This window comes from Gorilla gorilla, chromosome 7, assembly GCF_029281585.2.
Source record: "Gorilla gorilla gorilla isolate KB3781 chromosome 7, NHGRI_mGorGor1-v2.1_pri, whole genome shotgun sequence".
NCBI lineage: Eukaryota > Metazoa > Chordata > Mammalia > Primates > Hominidae > Gorilla > Gorilla gorilla.
In genome coordinates, this window is record NC_073231.2 from 104,308,745 (window position 1) to 104,324,494 (window position 15,750).

General features: G+C 36.6%; 1 protein-coding gene across 9 annotated transcripts in view; it reads right to left on the reverse strand.

Annotated features, from left to right (window-relative positions):
• The window catches only part of STK3 (serine/threonine kinase 3), a 422,170-nt gene that overhangs the window by 88,261 nt on the left and 318,159 nt on the right, over positions 1-15,750 (reverse strand). The gene's annotated exons all lie outside the window — the stretch shown is intronic.

Here is a 15,750-nt window from a genome sequence, read left to right on the forward strand (position 1 = left end):
ATATGTCAAACAGAGGGAAGAATAATTGCTAGCTACCTCCCAGCAATTCTAGAAGATTTAATGAGGCAGGGAGCCAGACCTCCATGGTGAGTCAATTATTCCCTGGGTAGAAGTTATATTATTTGTGAGGTGCCGTAATTCTAAGGATAACAGAGTATTGTACGAGCATTACAAATAGGTATTTCTCGATTCCTCAAAGTGTTGACATTAAATCTTTCAGAATAATATACTCACCTGGTAACAAATAGTCTAATATTTTATAAAACAGTTTGAATTTGATGGAATGAAAGCATACAGATTTTATAATGTTGTTTCTTTTCTGATTATTAGTGAGAGAGAACAATCTTTTAGGAGAAATGGGTTTAAAGGAATAGACAGATAAGGGAGAAGCTCTCTAACTGAATCCAGACCTATTAAAATGGCGACCAGGTACCATGACCTATGTATTTCATTGAGCTGGGGCCAAGTCCAGAGTCCACTAATTTCAGCTTGCTCAAGTCAAGGCTAGGATGCTGCCGTGGTAGAAAAGATATGGATCTGCTGAAGAAATGTAATTCAATTCTTATAAAGAAATGGGGCCCAATATTAACTTACATGATTAATATAACACACATAAATAAAGGCAGTAACAAACACTTAATTTTGGATTAGTGATGTCACAGGATCTTTAAATAGTTCATACAGGATGGTCATGCTCTCATAAGTTAAAATGGAGAAAATTGATTTTTTACACCAGATTAGCCACACAATATTAATCATATAAAATGTTTCCCTGAAAGTCTTGGCATAAAAATGGGCCAATGTGCTCTGTTTTGCCTTTTTCCCCAAAGTAAATTTAGATGGGGGTGAGGAGGGAAAACTTTAGAAAGCAATCACAAATTTCAAAATCAATAAATTCAAATTGTTTTTAAGGCAGTAAATACATAGTCCTGCCAAATGCTGCAGGAAATTGATGTACAATCTGTCTGGCAGCTGGACCATGTGAAAAAATTTTAAAAAGACCTTAAAATAACCAAGATTCTGAAGGCTCAACAAACTTTGTTTTAGTAAGACAATTTTCCTGGTCCATAAAAAAGATAAGGAAGTAAAAGGTGGGATAACCAATTTAACTTAGGGTGTGGTGAATTATCTTGGGTATCTTAAATTGGTACTTAATTTGGTCTGGGCTCAGAAGAAATGGTTTACCATGGTGATTAAGACCAGCTGCTAGGTGTCATAGATTTAAATTATACAACAGAACACAGGAGTGTGTTTGAACACAGACGGGTAGGACAGTCTCCAAAAAGCTAAGAGTGCCACCTCTGTTCAGTGAAAATTAAGTCAGTTTTTTACTACCCTTTAAGAGCTGCCTCCACTGATTTGGCCTTGAACATAGACTGAATGAGAAGATTTAGTTTCCCAACATATGTGCCACCATGACTTAAAGACTTAATACTAAGTCTTTAAGTATTAAAGACTTAATACTAAGTCCACTTTAGTCTAAGTCCCACAATTTTTCAGAAAGACCAGGAGGCCATTTAAACAAAGAAAATAATTTCTTTCCTACAAAAATCGGGGGAAATACTAACCTTTGTCATTCAAAATAGTTTTAGTTTGATACCAAAGTATCCTTATTAACACTTTGAGCAGGGACACCAACATATTTTATTTTATTGTTCACTTAGAAGTTATAAAAGTAGTCTACATTAAATGAAAAAATTCAAACAATACCAATATAAAAATGTACTAAATAGTGTAAGTTCACTTTTGACTCTGAACCCCCAGCTACCAAACTCACCAGGGAAAACTACTGTGATTTGTTGAAGTGAAGGGAGTGAAGAGTCCACATTAAATTAGAATATAATAGTACAAGTTTATGGACTTTTTACATCAATATATGTACTTTCAATGTGACTAAACGATTTCACCATTTACTATGCTTTTTCTTTTTCAAAGTAACTATAAAGACAGGTACCTTTGGGGAAGAAGAAATAAAAGAAAAAAAGTAAATATAAAGAAAACCCTGGAACTAGATTTTCAATGGTGCAGTTAATAAGGATTAGAAAATACTATATATAATAGAAAATATAAGATTTAAAATGTTAAGATCTTGTTATGACAAATATCTATATGCGTAATACACATATGTACATGTGTATACATACATATACACAAACTACATATTACAGCATACAAAATACTGAGTAACACAATGAATCTGATCTTTTTGGATATTCTTGAAAAAAGTAAACTTCATCATTTGATTTATCTAGAAGAATTTTATTGGCCGGGTATGGTGGCTCACCGCACAGGCCGGGTACGGCCTGTAATCTCAGCACTTTGGGAGGCTGAGGTGGGCTGATCACCTGAGATCAGGAGTTCAAGATCAGCCTAGCCAACATGGTGAAACCCCATCTCTACTAAAAATACAAAAAATTAGCCAGGCGTGGTGGCACACACCTATAATCCCAGCCACTTGGGAGGCTGAGGCAGGAGAATCACTTGAACCCAGGAGGTGGAGGTTGCAGTGAGCCGAGATTGTGCCATTGCACTCAGCCTGGGCAAAATGAGGGAAACTGCGTCTCAAAAAAAAAAAAAAAAAAAGTATTTATAAATCTAATGCTTTAGTGGCAGACCAGGAGACAACCCATATACAAGTGGTCAATTTGAATTTTATCTAGAACCATTACTGTTGCCCTGAAAGCCAGATTCACTTTAGTCAGCTAAATTTTATGGAGTGTGTTTTATAAACAAAGTATTGTATGAAGCTCTAGAAAATAGTCAGCAGAAGACAGTCCTTCTTCTCAAAGGCTTTCCAACACATTATCAAGAACATACACAGTCACAAGCAATTACAATTTGAAAGTAGCACACAGATAAAGAAATTAATTACCACTGGTGGGGCTGGAGACCGTTTAACAGAACAGATAGGTTTAAGCTGGGTAAGATTTCAACCAGCAACACAGGAATGAAGGGTGCTTGGAAACAGCACAGAAAGGCACAAGGAAATAGTACAGACAATTGTACAAGTAAAGACAAAGAAGTAGGAGGCTGCCATGTACATGTGAAGGATAATGAAGTGGCAGGGCAAGACTAGAGTTCGGGGGGCACAGAGAAGGCAGGAATAGAAGATGAGCCTGGAGAAGTAGATGGGGGCAGATTTTGGAGCCTATTAGCTATAAACCAAAAAATTTAGCATTTATATTACAGAAGTAGGGGGCCATCAAAGTCTCATAGTGAATGACATGATCAGAATAATGATGCATGAGTTAAAATGGAAAAAAACAGTTAGGCAGAATACGACCCATGACAAAGCTCCAAAGAAGAGGTAATGCTGCGTAGATTAAGGACAGTAGCAATGAAAACTGGATAAAGGAAACAGACTGAAAGACACATTCTGAAGGCAAGCTGACATAAGGAAAAGATCTTAGGCCCCAGGCTAAATAAAGATTTGAATTCCCTGTAGTCCCAGCTACGTGGGAGGCTGAGGCAGGAGAATGGCGTGAACCCGGGAGGCGGAGCTTGCAGTGAGCCGAGATCGCGCCACTGCACTCCAGCCTGGGCGACAGAGCGAGACTCCGTCTCAAAAAAAAAAAAAAAAAAAAAAAAAAAAAAAAAAAAAAAAAAAAAAAAAGATTTGAATTCTGGCTCCTCCAACTATTTGCCTTTTGGCGTTGGGCATGTTTCTTAGCTGCTTTAACATATAGTTTCCTTATCTATAAAATAGGAATAATGCACTTGCCTGTGTGTGGGGGAAAAAAAACTGAGAAAAATATAGAAAGTTGTCTAGATAATTCATGTCAACACACTTATTTATTCAACATCACATAATGATAAAAAGAATAAAATGTAGCCCCAATCTGGTTGGGGAAACAGACATACAAACAACTAAAGTGACAATGATCTGATGTAACTGGACCTATATTAGGAGTAAGATCCAACAGAAACACAGAGGATAAGGTGTGTGTAAAGCCACTAAAGACCGTGTAAAAGTGCTGAAAGGGTTCAATGAAGTTCCACAGAGGTGATGTGTGAACCAGGCTACTCACAACTTTTAATGTTTCTTATTTTCACATCAAATCACCAGGTCCTTCACCACATAAATTATAGTACACAACCCCCTAGGACACGGTGGTATCATTTGAATTCTGCAGTGTGAAAGTCCAAAGGAAATGGTGGAGGAAAAAAGGGGAGGTGAGGGGAGAGGAAGAAAGATTAGAGGAGTATGAATGAATTTTAGGCAAATACCTTCTCAGGAAACAATACTTGAAAGAAAGCCAGATAATACTTAGATTCTCAGTGTGATACAATATTAAGGCAGCAAAACTCAAATGAAAGAATGTAATGAGTTCCAGGTGTTGTTTAGTAGATTTTTTTCAGTAGGTGAAGCTGAGTTGAGGTGGCTACTGTCAGTGTCAATGCCCTGTCTGAACAAGTTTTAATTTAACTTCAAGCAATACAGGCTTTTGTTTAGACTGTTTGCATATATTTGTCTACTGCTGCTAAGAGGCAAAATAACCTCTTTCTCGAGAAAGTGAGATAAAACTATGATTGCAAAAATGTTTATTTTTTAATCTTTTCATGAATCAAGTAATTTTATCTAATTTATTCAACAAATATTTATTGAATAGTTACTGTGCATAAGGCCCAGTGGGGAATATGAGAGAATATAATATGATATAGATTTTATCACCAAGAAGGTCTGAGTCTCATAAGTTCACTATAAAGTAGAAGGTAATAAATTCAATGAGAAGTATACAGATAAAGTGCCACACCGTATAAAGGAAGGAGATTACTTTGAGCTGAGAGGATAAGGATTTGGCACTGGCATTAGGACAGAGGGGACTACGTTGTGTTACTCATGCAACAAACATTTACTGAGCACATACAATGTGCATGCACTTACCTAAATGCAATGAGACTTTGAGGTGATTTAGTCCAATTCCTTCACTTAATTCACTAGAAAATGAAAACTCGGAAACCTAAATAGCTAATTCAAGGCCAAGATGCAATTTGAATTGATATCTCCAAGTCTGCAAGTCCAATAATTTCTACTACTTACCCTGTCACCTCCAAAACTCAGTCTGAATTTTTTGTCAGGTACAATCATTATTTCAAAAGGCATTCCATTCCACTTATAAATTAATTTGTTATAAAATGTGTTTTCTAACATTTAGTTAAAAGTTGCCTTCATTTTTAACTAAAAATGAAGTGGCTCTAGTGGCTCCCCCTGTAGTTACACAGAACAAATAGAATGCTGTGGCCATGTGATCATCCTTCACATATATGAAGACAATCCTCATGTCCCCCACTCCAGTAGGCACTCAGTAATCACTATAGTTGGGGAATAAGCTCTGGAATTAGACGGGCCTGGTTGTGAATCTCAGCTTCAACATTCACTTGGTGTGTGATTATGAGCCAAGTTACTTAATTTAGATAATCTGTGTGTTTATTTAGACAATGGGAATGTTTATGTCCTTCATGCCTCCCATTCAATGTAATGGCTAACAACTATGATCAAGAATTGGCACAGCTTTTGGTGTAACCGTCAGAACACTAGAGTTTCTCTATACACATTAAGCTGGCACTGAATCATAAGAGGAAAAGTTGCAAAACTGAAAAAGATGGCAGCACCTGTCTTTCTCTCCCACTTCTCTTCCTCTCTGGCATAACTAGCCCGTGAGTGACAGCTGTGAAATACTAAAGACTGGGTGACATGGCTTTTCCAGATAACCTGTGAAGAATGGTAAAGCATGGCTTCATCAAATGACCTGTGCTGATAGAGCTGCTGGCAAAAGTGCAGTCATTTTATTGAGATAAAACATTGAAAATAATTTTCGTAAAACAAGGCACAGATGCTTTAATTAGAAAAAAATGTCCTTGAGGGTGGGATTCAGATGCAGTTTTATAACTTGTACAGTGCCTTAAATGCATTAAAAGATAGACAATGGTACAAGGACTATTCTCCCTAGTGGTAACAAAACTGTTTCCTAATTACTAGGGTAAGGTAGGGAGGAAATGAAAGGAAGAAGAGAAAATCTAGAGTTTATTCTTTTCCTACTTCTAATGTTATAAGCCAATGCTAATGTTTAGTAGTCATAACCTCGTCTGCTAGGCACTGCAACTAATTTCCCATATTTGGGTAGAAAAAAATGCATCATGTCTCAAAGAATGACCTACTGACAGAAATTTAGTGACTGATACTAAAGGTAGATATGTAGCTGCAGGGTATGAGAAAGAGGAGACACAGTCCTAAAAATAACAGCAAAACTAAGATGAAAATGCAGAGAAGTGGTATGGTACATTGGTAGCTATCCCCTAATATCTATTCTACCTTTCTTCCATAGAAATATCGTTTTAGCCAGGCATACAGTCATTCGGAATAAAAGCAACACTTTTGGTCTCTATTGCAACTACATGTAGCCCTATGACCAAGTACTGACCCGCATTATATGGCCGTTTCTGGGCACCTTTCTCAAAAGATGGCTGGGGCATGCCCATTTCACCCCTTTCTCCAACCAGCTGCCTGGAGTGGAGATGCCTCCACCTTTGACCATGAAACTGAGAGCCTCACCCTAGGCATGGTGAGTGGTAAGCTGGAAGGAGTGGGGCTCTCGATGCAGAAATTGATTTTTCCATTTTTGTTAAACAATGTTGTCAAAAAGGCCCTAAAAACTATCTTTTGCACATATCTATTTCCTTAGATTACATTCCTAGAAGTGAGTGAGAGGATATGAAAACATAATCTGTCATGGAACTAGAGTTAAAAAAAAAAAGAATATGAAAACATTCTAAAGCTCCCAATACATAACGGTGAAATTGTTCTTCTGAAAGTTTAAATTTACATGTTCTCTACATGCCTTCCCAGCCCAATATCAGGAGTTAATTTTATCATTAATTGGTAAGAGCTCTCTTATATTAAGGGTGTGAATACCATGTTATAAATACCTCTTCCCAATTAATTTACCTTTCAATTTAGTTACTATTTTTGTTGTTGTGCAGTAACTTAAAATCTTTATGTAATACACCTTTTTAAAAAGTGGTTTCTGCCCTTACTATTATATAGTAAAAAGTCTTCCCACATATCAAGATTATGTACATATCCACCTATATTTTTTCTATTACCTTTTTGCTTTCACTTAACCTTTAATCCACATGAAATTTATTTTTCCACACATTTAGCTGATTGTACCAACACCAAGATTCCACACATTCAGTAATAGATGCTATTGAATGTAACTATTCCTAATAACTGAAAATTCCACTTTTATTTATTCTGATATCTTGAATTAGTATTATTAGACTGTTTTAATTATTGTGGCTTTAGAAAAAAATTTTATACTCACTTATGCAATTAATTCACATTATTTCTTTTTTTGTTCTTTTATTATTATACTTTAAGTTTTAGGGTACATGTGCACATTGTGCAGGTTAGTTACATATGTATACATGTGTCACGCTGGTGCGCTGCACCCACTATATTTCTTTTTTTTACAAAAGTGTGTTTGGTTTACACCTCTAAGTGAACTTTAGAAACACATTGTCAGGTTTGGCAAAAAGAAAAAAACACCTGAAATTTTAACTGGAATTGTATTAATGATCAATAGAGAGCAATTGGGGTAGGGAATGCATAACTTTAAAACATTAACTCTCCCAATTATTCCCACAAATATGAGATGTTTCCCCATTTCTTAAACTGTTTTTATGTCCCTTATGTTCTATAGTTTATTTCTTATAGTTAGTCCTAGAGTTTACTTGCTTAAACTTGAGGCAAGTTTCCTTAGTTACAGATCTTTTATTTATATTTGTGCTATTATAAGTAGGATCTTTAAACACATACTTGTCCGTGCTGGTATAGAGGAAACACTAATTTCTGAATTTATTTTGTAATTGACCATCATCTTACTGGTATGCTTTTAATAATGCTCATAAGTGTTAGTTGATTATCTTGGGTTTTCTAGTTAGATAACTGTATTTTCCATTTCAAATAATGATGACATTTCTCACTTCCTTTGCAATATTTAAACTTCATTTTCTTGTCTTATTGCATTAGACAAAACTTTCAAAACAATATTAAATAATAGAGGTAATAGCTGACACTCTTTTTTCCACCCCTGACTACTTCTTAGGACATTTTCCTATTTTAACCCATAAAACAGCTGCTTCGTATCAGTCTTTCATCTGCTTTTACACTGGTCCCAACCCCCAATCCCTAACTATACTATAAGTTCCTTGAAGGCAAAAACTGTGTTTTGCTAATTTTTTAAATCACTGTAGCATCCAGCACAGTGTCTGGCACAGAGAAAATAAATCTAATATTAAATGGATGGTTCTCAAAACTGGTGAGTCACTGGAATTACAAGGGAGCCTTTGAAAAAAACCAACTGCAAGTTTCACAAACCATTTACAAGTCAGAAATTCCCTGTTGGTGGGGGTGCGAATCTAGACGTGCCAAAAGCTTCTTAGATGATTTCTGACGGCCCACAGGTTTGAGAACCACTAGTCTAGTATTTTTATCACTCCCGGAGATTCTGTTTCAGAGTCAGGGGCCTGATTTTTAGTAAATCTTCCTGAGATGATTCAGATAGAGGCAGGTTTGGAAACTACTGGGTTAGACAGTAATTCAAAGAAGGGATCAGAGTTTTATTTTTTTCCTTTATGTTGTCTGTATATTTTTCACATACAAAAGTGGAAAAGATAGCAAGATATATACAGAAAAGGCCAATCTCTCCTACCTCTATCTTCTAAAAGTAGCCATTTATTACTGCCTAGTGGCATCCTTCCATCCCTCTTTTCTTGCTTACACCAAATAAACACGAGAGAGAGAGAAGTACTCTTTCTGTTTTTATTAAAACAATCAGACACTTATTTTGTAATTTGGTAGTATTTTAAAAAAAGTTATTTCAAATAAATGATGATGAAACCGATATCTGTTCTCTTGTCTATACAGATTTAAATTTAGCGATGAGTATAAAAACGTTTTCATTTCATTTTTAATTCTTTAGCAGGTATAGGAACAATTTGGGAAGATTCCCCTAGGAAATTTTTTTTTTTTTTGGCGGGGGTGGGGCGGGGACGAAGTCTCACTCTGTAGCCCAAGTTAGAGTGCAGTGGCACGATCTCAGCTCACTGCAACCTCCACCTCCCGGGTTCAAGCAATTCTCCTGCCTCAGCCTCCTGAGTAGCTGGAATTACAGGCGTGTGCCACTGCACCCGGCTAATTTTTTTTTTTAATTATACTTTAAGTTTTAGGGTACATGTGCACATTGTGCAGGTTAGTCACATATGTATACACGTGCCATGCTGGTGCGCTGCACCCACCAACTCATCATCTAGCATTAGGTATATCTCCCAATGCTATCCCTCCCCCTCCCCCCACCCCACAACAGTCCCCAGAGTGTGATGTTCCCCTTCCTGTGTCCATGTGATCTCATTGTTCAATTCCCACCTATGAGTGAGAATATGCGGTGTTTGGTTTTTTGTTCTTGCGATAGTTTACCAGCTAATTTTTTTAGTAGAGATGGGGTTTCACCATGTTGGCCAGGCTGGTCTTGAACGCCCAACCTCATCACCTAGGAAATTCTAAAACTATCAGTAAATATACTAAAGGATATGGGTTCATAGGTCAAACAGCGTCTTAAAAACCAGGAGGACAGTATTAATACAGGAAGGCTAAAAATGGCATATAAAGCCTTCTTTTCTATACTTACAATAAAGTAATTAAAAGCTACAAAAAGAAATCCTTTTGTTACTTATGCTTAGCTATTACTCATTTTTTAGATAAAAGATATTTTTAATACAAAAGCAAAACTAAGGCACAACTGATCTCCACTTACATGCTTTAACAAAACATAAAAGGCCAGAAATAAAAATTCTAAAATAGAACTACTAATAAAAGGAATGTAAATTACTGGCTAAGATAGAAACGTCATATTTTAGAAGACTAAGCCATGATTTTGGTGAAATCAGTACATCATTCGTTTGTTATTATTAAATTTTCATAAAGCATCTCCAAAAAGCTCAGTGACACACACTAATAATTGTTAAATAATGCAAATGAATACTTCTAAATTCTCCAGTACTGTAAATTAGCAGACAGTGTGGGAGTTGCAGAGAACAATGAGAGAGAGAAGTAAAAACAAAGCAAGCAGTAATATGATATCTTAAATTAAGTTGCAATTTCTGATTTACTCCAAAAGGATCTTTCTGGGCAGGCAGGATTTAAAGAGTTTTAAGAAATGATGTCTTTCTGCCTGTCAGGAGTGTGTTAGAAGTATATTTAATTCTGTGAAGTTGGAACAGGAAAGAGAACATGGGGGAGAACTAAGTTAATCTAGAAGAGGTGTGAAATTGGAGAAAGGCCTAAAAATCAAATGCAAATATGCTGAAGATAGTAATAATTTTAAAAAGGAAATAGTTTAAAGAAAGGGAACAACATTCAGTGTGGTAAAGAAGTGATATTAAAAATAATGTTTTGTATTTTTTTTTGGCAGGAATGGAATGGATTTTATGGTTAGAGAAATCAAGGAGACCTACAATGGCAGTTAAGAGTTGAAATTGCTAGATATTTGGCAAGAGAACTGATAAAAAGAGAGGGGAGTAATTATCAGGTGTCACCCACACCCTGAAGGCTGCACCCACTCTTATCCTCTAATTCCTTTGACCCAGAGTAACACTTCTCCCTCTTCCTGTCCAGATGTGGTTTCTCTACTAGTGCTCTAGGTCCCATCCCCTCCTCTTTCCTTAGGAACTTCATTCCATTGACTATCTTCAGTCAATCCTCCAATTCCTGCCATTAGCTCTTTCAGCATATAAAAATCATCAAGTATGCCAGGCATGGTGGCTCACACCTGTAATCCCAGCACTTTGGGAGGCCAAGGCGGGAGGATCGCCTGAGCCCAGGAGTTTGAGACCGGCCTGGGTAACATAGTGAGACCCAACTCTACTTTTTTTTTTTTTTTTAATTTGCCAGGCATGGTAGTGTGCATCTGTAGTCCCAGCTACTTGAGGCAGGAGAATCGCTTGAGCCCAGGAGGTCAAAGCTGCAGTGAACTGTGTCTGTGCCACTGCATTTCCATCCTGGGCAATAGAGCAAGACCCTGTCTCAAAAAAAAAAAAAAAATCATCAAGCATATCTAAAAGCAATATAAAATAAAATAAAAAGTTTCTTTAATCTTATGTTCTCCTTTAACTATTATATCTCTTCTTTTCACAAGCAACTTCTAGGAAGAAGTCTACTTCTTCCCTCCTTGATTCACTTCCCGCTCTGAAGCAGTCTGGCTTTAGGCGTCACCATCTCATGGAGGCTGCTTCACTTAAAAGCAACATTGATCTCCTTAACACCTTATCCAATCTTCGGGTTTTAGCTCTCATATGATTCGATCTTGCTGAAGCTTTTTACACATTCATCTCTTTCTTGAAATGTTCTCCTCCCTCAGTGTCTAAGATCTCACATTCCTTTCTCTGTTGTTGCTCCACAGGGACCCATCTCAGTCTAATATTATTCTCCCTCTATACTGATGACTTGAACTATACCAATTAAAAAATGACTCACAATCCAGAAATCTCTAGCCCAGATCTCTGTGGAACTCCAATTCTGGTTATGTCTAAGAAGCACCTCTTTCTGAATGTCTGATGGTACTTATATATCCAAAATGAATTCATCATATTCCACCTTAAAAAGTCACTATTCCTTAAATTGAATGGATCCACCAACCCCTCTTCTCTCCTTCACCTAGTTATTCAGGTAATCTGGGACTTATCTGAGATCTTCCTTTTCTCTTACTTCCCAGATCTAATCACTAAGGACTAGAGATTCTCTCAAAACTGTCCCCTAATATCAATTTCATTGCTTTTGTTCATTTCTCATTTGGACTATGTCATATTGCAACAATCCCCTTAATGTTTTCTCTACTTCCAATCTCAATTTTTTGCAATTCTGTTTCAAGAGGTCAGCTCGCTGTAATTTTTCAATGGCTTTCGGTTATCCATAAGCCCAACTCCCAACCTCCTTGTAAGGTATAAATGCTGCTGCCTACTCTCCAGCCTCATTTCTACCACTTTCCAACTCAATTTCATGCTCTAGCAACACTGAACATGCTTTCTTACGGCTAGTCCTTCTGTAAATACTGCAGCACCATTTTTTCCACTTGTCTATCTGGTACATTCTTATTCTTAGGTATCTGTTTAAATGCTAACTTCTCTAACAGCATCCCTTTTCTCTCAGGTGAACTTTGGTGTTCCTTATATATTTCTAACTGTAGTTTTGAAGACTCTTCCATTAAACAATGATCTTATTGCATTATAATTATTTGCATGGGCATCTTAACTTCTTTTTTTTTTTTTTTGAGACGGAGTTTCGCTCTGTCGCCCAGGCTGGAGTGCAGTGGTGCGATCTCGACTCACTGCAAGCTCCGCCTCCCGGGTTCACGCCATTCTCCTGCCTCAGCCTCCCGAGTAGCTGGGACTACAGGCGCGTGCCACCATGCCCGGCTAATTTTTGTATTTTTAGTAGAGACGGGGTTTCACCGTGTTAGCCAGGATGGTCTCGATCTCCTGACCTCGTGATCCACCCGTCTCGGCCTCCCAAAGTGCTGGGATTACAGGCGTGAGCCACCGCGCCCGGCCCATCTTAACTCCTTAACTGGCTTAGATTAGGGAATTAAAATAGACATTGGCTGGGCACAGTGGCTCACACCTGTAATCCCAGCACTTTGGGAGGCTAAGGTGGGTGGATCACTTAAGACCAGGAGTTCAAGGCTGCAGTGAGCTATAATGGTGCCACTGCACACTAGTCTAGGTGACAGAGTGAGACCCTGTCTCAAAAAAAAAAAAAAAAAAAAAAGAGAGAGAGAGAGAGAGATTATGAAAACATTTACTGGGAGACCTAACCCATTTTTTGCTTGAGGAAACCAATCTTAAACAGTGCCAAGAAAGGCAAGCCAAAGACAGTGGATGAAGACAGTGGTGGTGATGCTGGAAAAGCCCAGGCAAACTGAAGCACAGCTACTGTGGAAGAGAGAACAGCAGAAAAAAACTGGAGAGACACCAGGAGCCCAACTGTGAAGGGATTGCTAAGAGAAGGTTCAGCTTTGTGCTTCCAGTCACTGATTCAAACTTTCTTCATGAATCCAAACACTAAATTAAACACCTGCTTTCTAAAAGCTGCACATTCTCATACTATAAAAGAAAATATATTTCAAATAAAATACTTTCCAGGCTTTCCAGAAGAAAAAATCCATCCCATGTCACCCACTGTGACTAAGCACGGAGGAAACAGATTAAATTAGGGATATTTTGTCTGCACATCTCCAGGCTGCATGAAATGAAAACAAATGAGAGGACTCTCAAAAGCTTCACAGTTCTAACCATCAACTCAATGTGCCAAGCAACATAGTAAATGTTCACGTATCAAACAGGAGGAATACATTTTACCTTTTCTATCTGGGATAGAAGATTAGATTCTAATCTTTTTTGGTTTTCCACTCAGATGAGCACCTTAAGTGGGATCATATTTCTATATTACGAGTACTTTTTTTTTCCTGAAAGTCTGTGAATACTTAATTCAAAGGCCATGGACAGCAACCTAGAGGAGCTCTGACCATGAGAAATGTTTTATAAATAGTTCCATGTGCACTGTTCATCTGGAGTCTCACTAGAGATGGATAATAACCTTGTATTTTGTACTCATTTACTCTGAATTAGCCAAACCTTCTGTTTTTAATTACATACTTAATTCACCTAGCATGGTCTAATTACATAAAACAAAACATCATTTAAACAAAAGGTGGCCTTGAACTTAATCTATCAAAACACCAGTTAGTTTTTAAAGTTTTTAGTTCTTAACAAACTGCCAAGACATGCAATAGCAATTTTCCAAATGTGATCATATGCTTTTATAGCAACAGATTTACTACATAATCAAACATCTGTATATACTTTTGTCTCACTATTAATGCAAATATGCTTAAGTTTTGATAGACTTAAAAATCTTAAAGCTGAAGTTCATACTACACAATAATTTTTAAATATCCATAGTCATTTTGGCCTTGAAATGACAAGTTATCATAACCCTGGCTACTTATTTACAAAATGGTCCAGAACTTTGTAAAAACTCATGTTCAGAATTTTCCTTAATTCTTCACAGTGTAAATTAGTAGCCCTTCTCTGTGTTATCATAGCACCTTATATATTTTCAATCACAGTATTTATAATGCTGAATAGTTATTATTGGTTTAAAGATCTGACCCCCAACTAGATTGCAAACTTCATGAAAGCAGAGTTTATGCCTTTTATCTCTATTTTGCCAACATGGAGCACAGTGCCTAGCACAGAGCAGGTCCTCAATATATATTTGCTGAATTAATGTATTAAAATACAATGTTGTAAAACCATCTCAATTTGTGAATATGATCTTATATGTAGAAAATCATAAGGAATTCACCAAAAAATGATTAGAGCTAATAAACAAGTTCCAAAAGGTTGCAGGATACAAGATCAATATATAAATATCAATTGTATTTCTATGCAGCAGCAATGAGCAAACAAAAATGAAATTAAGAAAACCAATTCCATTTACGATCAAAACCGTTAAAATATTTTGTAATAAATTTAACAAAAGAAGTATACAACCTATACTCTGAAAACCATAATCCCATGTTCCTGGCTTCGAAGACAATATTATTAAGATGGCAATATTCCTCAAATTGATCTACAGAATCTAGAGATCCAATGCAATCCCTATGGAATCCCAGCTGACTTCTTTGCAGAAATTGACAAGCTAAACCTAAAATTCATATGGAAATTAAAGGAATTCAAAATAGTAAAAGCATATAATGGAATCCTCTTCAGCCTTAAAAAAGGAACAAAATTTGTCACACTACAATATTGATGAACCTTGAGGATATTATGCTAAGTAGAATAAACCAGTCACAAAAGATAATACTGTATTACTCCATTTATATGAGGTATCTAAAATGGTTAAATTCATAGAAACAGAAAGTATAATGGTGGTTGCCAGGGGCTGATGGGAAAGGGGAGCTGTTATTTAGTGGGTTTAAAGTTTCAGATTTGTAAGATGAAAAAGTTCTGGAGATCTGTCTCATAAGAATGTGAATATACTTACTATTTAACTGTACACTTAAAAATGATGAAAATGGCAAATTTTATGGTTTTTTTAACCAAAATAAAAAAAATTTTTAAAGCCAAAACAGTCTTGAAAAAGAACAAAGTTGGTGGACACACACTTTTCAACTTCAAAACTTACTACGGAGCTACAGCAATCAAGACAGTGTGGTAGTGGCATGAAGATAGACATATAGATCAGTGGAACAAAATTGAGGGTCCAAAAATAAATCTTCACGTTTATAGTCAATTGATTTTCTAGCAGGGTACCAAGATAATTCAATGAGGGAAAGAATAATCTTCAACAAATGGTGTTGGAACAACTGAATAGCGACATGCAACAGAACAAAGTTACTTCTATCTAACACCATATACAAATATTAACTCAAAATGGATCAAAGACCTATATGTAACAGCTAAAACTATAAGACTCTTGGACGAACATGTAAGTGTAAAGCTTTCTGACCTTGAGCTACACCATAATTTTCTTAGCTATGATACCAAAAGCACTAGTTAAAAAAAAAGAAAAAAGGAAACTGGACTTTATCAAAATTCGAAAATGTGCTTCAAAGGACACCATCAAGACAGTGAAAATACAGCCCACAGAATGGGAGAAAATAGTTGCAAATAAAATATCTGATAAGGAAC